This window comes from Lygodium microphyllum, chromosome 15, assembly GCF_053477565.2.
Source record: "Lygodium microphyllum isolate KBCC chromosome 15, Lygodium_microphyllum_v1.1.10, whole genome shotgun sequence".
Lineage (NCBI taxonomy): Eukaryota > Viridiplantae > Streptophyta > Polypodiopsida > Schizaeales > Lygodiaceae > Lygodium > Lygodium microphyllum.
In genome coordinates this window covers 50,093,603-50,101,945 of record NC_141149.1, presented here as the reverse complement: position 1 = coordinate 50,101,945, position 8,343 = coordinate 50,093,603, and positions in this window count along the sequence as shown.

Here is an 8,343-nt window from a genome sequence, read left to right as displayed (position 1 = left end):
GTTGCAGGAGATTGTCTATATAGATGAGTTTTCATCTAGGCAGGGTGGCCTATCTGGTAGCCAAGGAAGGGTGCAAGACTCGACATTGAAGGAGTATGTTGGGAAGCTTGTCAACGACATTATTGTATTTCATAAGACATGCTCCCCTGCTTTTGCAGAGAACTTCTTGAAGTTGAGGGCACTAACAAAGGCTGGGCCCTTCAAGACCATCCCGACCAACTCCAGCCTGGAGAAAGTAGTGTTGCTTCGACGTTCGAAGCTTCTCTACTTATTCACGAGTACTAGGTCTGGCCCACTTTTCTCCATGGTGGCCCGTGGCATGGTTGCCGGTGTTGAAGACCCCACTGTCATTAGATAGGAACTATTGGGGCAAAATGTATTGTTGCCTATGATCAAGAATAGCTCTGACCATGGGGAGCCTAGCTCTAAGAAGCCTAGGAGAGAATAGATGTACTTATTGCCTACTGATATCGCATCACTGATGTACTGCACTTTGTAATCTTCTCTTCAAGTAATGAAAACTGATGTTTGTTGGATTCGCGTGCAATGTAGTTTGTGATACGTGTCATTTACTGTTTTTTTTAACTTGAATGTTACATTTATTTATCGAATTTATACGTAACACGATTCGTACCCTAAATTTAATACACAGTGCTTTATCGAATTCGTGCACAACATGTATTTGTTCGAACGCATGTAACGATAACTCAACGACGTAAATAAAATAAATATCAAGTGACTAAACAAAAATAAGACGCGCCAAAAACTTTGTATTTGTATTAATAATAATTTTACATGGGGTCCATTAGGACCAAGGCTTTACAAAATGTCTTCAGAAGCTACATTCCATGTGCTTTTGAGTTTGTACACCTCTATCCTTGCTGACCTCCGCAAGGACTATCTTTCCATCACCGAAAGAACCTGACTATCCGCAGATCCCTCTCGGTGACAGTGACCCTCCTTGCATGCACCGCTGCATAGACTGAGTCTCCAAATAAGTCGACGAGGTAGGCTTCAGCAGCTTCTTGTAGTGTGAGGAGGGCCTGGGCAGTCCAGCGATCCGGTTGTTTCGCGCATGATGTGTTTGGAAACTGGTTCCTGTTGTTCATGATCAGTATGCCCTCCATGATCTCCCGCACCAACTTTTGGAATGGAGCCTTCGGTATCAGGAGGTGAGTGGTCTTCTGGTAGTGGCGGATCTCGCGAAGAGCCACTGTGCCTGGCTTCCATCGACGCTTGCGATGCTGGCGTGGTGGTGGTGGTGGTGGAGCTGGAGGACGTGGCTGCCGTATGGAATTTCCAGGGGGGTATCTCCGGGCCGCTTGCTTGGTGCGTACCATGTCTTCTAGGAGAGAGAACTCAGAACTCAAAAGTGAAATGTGTAAAATGAGGTGAAACTTTAAACTTATAGCCAAACTTTTCAAAAACCCTAAAATTTCAATTAATGAATCCACGCTTAGGAAAAATATCACCAGTGCTCCGATTCACATGAAATTTTACCTGTAGGCTCCTCAAGGACACATCAACCATCCAAATTTTTTTTGGCCCCAACAGAAGCCTCTGGATCACCTGTCCGGAGGCTCGCGTCTGGGGCCCTGAATCCCCAGATTCAAGGCCCCAAACGCGAGCCTCCGGACAGGTGACCCAGAGGCTTCTGATGGGGCCAAATTTTTAATATAAATGAGTTTTTCTAATGCCCAGCATGAGGGTGAAGTTTCACCAGATTCCGATTTATAAATTTGACGATTCAATCTTTTTTTGAAAATGCGTTAACTGCATTATACTGCACTGATAATGTATTGTCAACCTCGCAACTGTAGATTAAATGTATTGATAATGAGTGTGTGCAACTGCAGATTAAATGTATTGTCAACCTCGCAATGCGAAACATTGGAAACTTAAAAATTGACAAAAAATAAATCATGGGTAAAATGGAATATCGCATCAGATATACTGTTGCGAAACCACTAAATATAGTAAGGATATAGTGCATCGGCCCATGTACAACTGATCACCGACGTGTATGTGGTTGCACATTGAATTTATCCTCAACAAAACTACTTACAAAATTGGAAACTTGAAAATTCACACAATGCGAAACATGGTCAAAATAGAATATCACATATTGGATTTAGCATTGCGAAACTATGAAATACACGGTAGATAGTGCATCGCACCAAGTACGACTAGAGCTAGGGAAAATTTAGCTCCATTTTGCAGGCCACTACTATCAAATACTTGAAGGTCTATTGGAAAGATAACCCAAAACTAAGATCCTTACAATCTACAACCAAACCTGAGCTAAAAACATAGATCCAATTACAAGGTAGCTTCTCAAAGCATATTGTTGACATTAAGATTAAATGCATCCTTGTTATTGCGGATCCTGCGAACAAGAACCAGATCTATGGGCTTAATAGTGATACGTCGGGCATGAATGGCTAAAAGTTGACCATCACTCATTAGATCAATCAAGTAGCTTTCAACTGCTTCTTGGAGAGCAAGCAAGGCTTGGCTTGACCATCGCCCCACATTCCTTGCCTGGTTCCTCGAAAAGAACTTGTGATGATGCCCTGACTGTAGATCTTGCAGTATTTCTCGCACCAACCTGGAGAATGGTGCCTTAGGAATAATCAAGTCGGCACTCTTCTGGAATTTCCTTATCTCGCGTAGCGCAGCTGTGCCTGGTCTCCATCTTCGCTTTTTATGTGTTGGAGGGCGTGTATTACGAGTTGGAGCAGTAGTGGGAGGTGGAGCAGCTGGAGCATGTGGACCACCATTTCTGGACAATGGCGAACCATCATTATCGACCATACTAGGGCCACCATTGTTGGCCACAGTAGCGCCACCATTATTGGCTGCAGTAGGGCCACCGTTATCGGTCACCAGGGGATCTTTGTCACTCACAGTACGCTCACTAGATTCGGAAGAGTGTTGAGCTCTTGCTCTCGCAGGCGCCTTTTTGATAGGAAGCTTGGAACGTGCCATGGCTGTGATAATGAAGGATAGAAAGGTGGAGGGTAGAGTGGAGAGCAATGGGAAAAAATGAAAGGAGAGACGACTTAAATACGAAACTTTCAAACTTACTGTGGTGTAAATGAATTTTAAATTTATCATTTCATTTCATTTCTCCAGCCCATCCCTACCTCTCTCTATCTCCTGACACCCCCCTCATGCCCCCCCTCTCTCTCTAGGCCAATGAATGTTCCAATGTTTAGAATTTTCATATCTTTGTCTTAGGATTTCAAAATGGACTTTTCATAATTAAAAAACAAAGTTCGAAATCGACTTTGAAAAATATAGTGACAAACCTTTGAAATTTTAAAGAAAATTTATAAGACATCTCATGTTAGAGATATGAGTATTGATGTGTCATATCCTTGGGACTTGTGCTCTCTTGTGGACTCTAAATGCATCAAAATTATTATCTTTATCTAGGTCTCCATTTTTTGCCATCTCTCTCTTGGGTTGCCAACCATTCTGCGTGCCGTTGTCTAGCTGTGCTGTTTTCATATCTTGCTTTTCTCACTTCATATATTGCCCTACTTATAGATTCTTCTTGAGATGTTTTGGACTTCTTTTCTTTTTCCTCGTATTGTATCTCTAGTCTCCTATACCACCATTGGAATAATTGCCTCATAGAATTGGAATCATTGATGCCACCTCCATGATCAGTTGCCTTTTGAAAAGCACAGCGAGCTTGCCAGTGAGATCTTTCCATGCCTTGAGTTGACCATATTGCCAAACTTCCTTGATCTGCAAAGTATGGACCATGTGCTTCAAGTATATGCTGCACAAGAAAAGAGATTAGAAACACAAAGTAATTCGAAATGATGATTTTTTTTTGCAATGGTGATAATACTGACCATGTAGTGTGTTATGCTATTTGTAGTCCATGCCTCCACCATGGACTTATGAAATTTAGCAGCTGTCTCTTTAAATGCATTGGCATCACCATCCATAAACCCCAACTTCTGTAAGAGAGCTGCTAATCTATCTAGGTGTATCCACACTTCTGCCTTCGCAATCCTCGTTCGTCCCCCATTGCTCCAATCTGAAACAGCAAGGTGCAACTTTTTCCATGCTTCGTACTTCTCTGGTTGTTTTACTAGTATATTGCCTTCCTCATCTCGAGGTGGAGATAAAAACTTCCTAGCCTTGGGTCCGCCAAAGCATGGTTTACAAGGAACATTTCCACTCTTCCCCGATTTTTTCTCGTCCTTTTTTATTTCTACTTGGCCTCCGTGCAATCCAACTTCAGAGAGGACTTGTTCTACCTTCTTGCATGTAGCATCAGATTCTGACACGGGCTGCATCTTGTATGCAAAGCATATATATTCATATACTAGCTTCTCAATTATTCTAACCAAACAATGCAATGTGCAAAAGTGAACCCTTGTTAGTGGTATTTCCAAAATAGGGCGCCAGTTTGGATCCACTGGAATTAGCATTCCATTTCTCATGACTTTCTGATCACGTGTCGGAGCACCCTGTTGTCCTGCCTTGGCAAGCCATTCTTTCTTTCCATCTTTCCCTTTCTTCCTAGTTTGCATGCAGTATATGCACAGAAATTTTGCATTTGCTGCATTTGATAAACCAAACATACACTTCAATGTTTTTAAATCACCTGCAAGATGCCATTCAACTTGATAGTCCCCAAACCCCTCAACATGTAAAACTGCTCCATTATTTTGCTGTTGAATAACATTGGGTATATTAGTGAGGTTAAAAAAAACTTTAAGTACTTCATGGTCCTCCTTTGGTACTTCAAATGCTGCAAGCCACCATATTTCATTCTCCGATTGTACACTGAAGTATAAAGGATGTTTTTCATCGATGTTGGGATCCAATGCTCGATTCATAAGTGTTATACTCACACGCTCAAGTTTTTGCCCCTTGATAATCTCACTCTCATCAAGTTTGAGGACAAACTTAAGCTTGCCTCTACATTCTTCCATAGACATATTGTAAAACTTGACCATAGCAATCTGAACCCTACATATATCCAATACAAAGTTGTTGGATGCATTCAATACAAAGGCAACTTCTTTGGAACCATACTTCAATATGTATGTGTGTTCCAGATGCGTAGGCTCACCAATTAGTTCTAAAACTTTCTCATTTAGTTGTTTTCGAGCCTTCTTCACGTGAAATGGTTTTGGCAGAGGCATTACTCGCTTAGTATTGAAGACTTGCTTAAAACCTGTATCCAATTGTTGATAGAGCATACTATATGACTCAGAACTCATTCCCACCTTGTCACATAATCCCTGAGCATCTGTAGCAGTAAACAAGTTGCTCACATCCCTAAGACGTTCACTAGCAACACCATCCACAATGTCCCTGAATTTACGATTTTCCAATACATTTTTTACCATATTCTTGCTAAGGACTTTGGCAATAGTATCATTCTCTGCATGAGGAAACATATTTCTCATTGTAGTAGATTGAGCATATATCCGTCTATGATATTGTCCACTTCCTTTGGTTAATTGGCCAATTGGTTTAACGGATCGGATGCGCCGACGTGCCCCTTTGGTTTTTAAAGTGGGCCCAATCTCCAAAGTTTTTGTGAGCTTCCTCTCTATGTTTTGATTCTCCTTCTCCAAGTCATTGACTTTAGACTGTAACTCCATATTCTGCACGTGTGTAGCATGCATAGCATCTTCAATGACAGACATTGCTTGTTGTAGGTTCTGGTTCTCTCTATCCTTCTCAGCCAATAATCTATCCTTTTCCATCAAAGACTCCATATTCCCTTGTAATCTTGTCTGCATATTTGTCAAGGTTTGATGAGCCCCTGCTATTCCTTGTGTGACAAGTCTGCATGTGTATCCATACAATCCTTCATTGCCTTCACAAGCAAACTTTACAAATGATGTAAGCCCTTCAAATTGTGGTGGCCTTCGAGTGAGTGGATCAGGTGGATAAATACACCCATCAACCCAAAGGTCCACATTTTTTTTCCCTGCATTTCTTTCTTGTTGCATCCTGCATCTTATTGCATCATCTCTTTCCACAGTTCTTTTGAACATTGGTGCATATTCATCCTCCAATTGAAAGTGAATATCTCTCTTTCTCTTGGTACATCCTGCACCTGCATTCTGCAAAAAAAAAAGTATGCAAATGTTAACTTGGATTAACATTCAAATAGCAGAACTACACCCCTTTGATTCACTATATCTGTGTTTTTTTTAAAACCCAGTTGGTTCTTGTCTCTTTCTCTTGCTTTCAGTCTTGATAGACCCTAATCAACCCCTAATCAGCCTGTAATCTTGGCTTTTAATCTACCTCTAATTAGCATCAAATCTTATCTTCTGTTCTATCCAAAATATTCTCTCTCTCTCTCTCTCTCTTTCTCTCTCTCTCTCTCTCAACAAAAATTCATCAAGGAAACCCTAAACACATTCATATTGAAGCTTGGCTAGTGGAAAACAATAACATCATCTTATCTTCTACCCTAATTTACTATCTGTCACTCTATCACTTATTTTCTTTGTTCATCTCACACAGTCCTCTCTGTCCCCCCCTTCTCCCCTCCTCTCTCTCTCTCTCTCTCTCTCTCTCTCTCTCTCTCTCTCTCTCTCTCTATGAATTGATGCTTAAGGACTAAACAACAACTGTGAAGAATAATAACATCACAAAGATTTAAAAAATAAAGATACCTCCATTATCACTGGATTGCTTGTAGTATAGACTGTTGAAGACGGAGATTTCTTACTGCATATTTCTGAAGAGGAAGATGGCTTGTAGCAGGGTAGAGTGTGTTGTAGATAGAGATTCTTTGATTTCAACAAATGGTATCAAAACTACTCCTCAATGCTGCTTCAGAAGAACTCGTATGCAAGAAACCATATTCTGGAGGGAAAGAGAAGAATGCACAAAATTTGGGACAAAACTAGAGCTTTCTGAGGGAATGAAAAAATGCCCAGAAATAGGTATATACTTGTCCAAAAAAGACGAAAATTTACAAGGAAACTCTTGAGTCAAAAAGGTGTCTCTGGGTAAAAAATAATCTTAAAATATGATGTGTACGTCATTTTATATCGTTTTTTAACTTCCGCCCTTTTAAGAAGCGAGAATAAGAATGATTGAAAAGTCATGAGGGCACTAAAGAGGGCATTAAAGAGTCATGAGGGCATTAAAGAATGATTGGCTGCGTTTTTAGAAAAAATAGAATTGTATTTTTTTAGTTATGAGGATTTTGAGAAAAAGTGACCTTATCCTGCAGTTTGGGAATAAAATAATAGGTGAAATCTATTGAAAACACAAAAACGAGATTTTCTTGATTGTAGAAGATCTCTTTTTATAATATTATTTTGGAATCTCTTTTTAGAGAGAGAGAGGTGAGAGAAACCCCTTAAGGGGCAAAAAAGAGAGTCCATATTTCTCCTAATGCTCAATGACTACATGAGCACCCATAAAATACTCCTTATCACATTTAAGGGCTGTCACAATTCCCCATAATTCTCTTTTAACCTGTGGATATCTTCTATGTCGTTCAGTCAATACTTTAGCACTAAAGTGAATTTCATATCTTTGCCCTTCCTCATCATCTTGCCCAATTTCCCATCCAATCCCGATTGGGCTTGTATCAACAATAATAATGATAGGCTTTCCATGTGAATAATCAACCTTTCTCAATGTAGGAGCATATTTTAAGAGTTGCTTCAATTTCTTCATTGCTTTTTTATGTTTCCTTTCCCAATGAAATTTCTTATCTTTCCTTAGAAGCTGATAAAGAGCATCGGCTACATGTTCAAAGTGAGGAATCCATATCAAATAGAACACACATGCACCCAAGAATCTACACACCTCTAATACATTTGTGCATACATCTTGCATTCTATCAATCCCATCTATTTTTGCTAGTGATGGCCTTTGCCCATAAGGCCCACACATATGCCTAACAATCAAAACCTCTTCAACTCCAAAGATAGACTTTTGTTCAGAAAGAGTTAAATACACCTCTTCTAGACGTGTCAAAATCCTCTCACAGTCCACAATATGGTCTACAACAAACTGTCTGTATCCATGTGCATTCATCTCTTCATTCTTTTCATCCATTGCACACCCTTTGATTGGAACATCATCCAAGAAGGGCATAGTCAATTGTGGTATAAAATCCATGAGTACCCTATTCATAGCATTTGTTATGTGTGCCATTGAGTTTGTTGGTCCCTGTGGGAGAGTACACATCCGTACTAAGCCCAAGGGAGTCTTCATGGTTGTGATATCCCTTCTTTCAATTGCAAGCTAAAACTGATCATAACCCGAGTAAAGATCACCCAAAGAATAGATCACTGTGCCTGCAAAAGCCTTTGTAAATTCATCAACCACAGG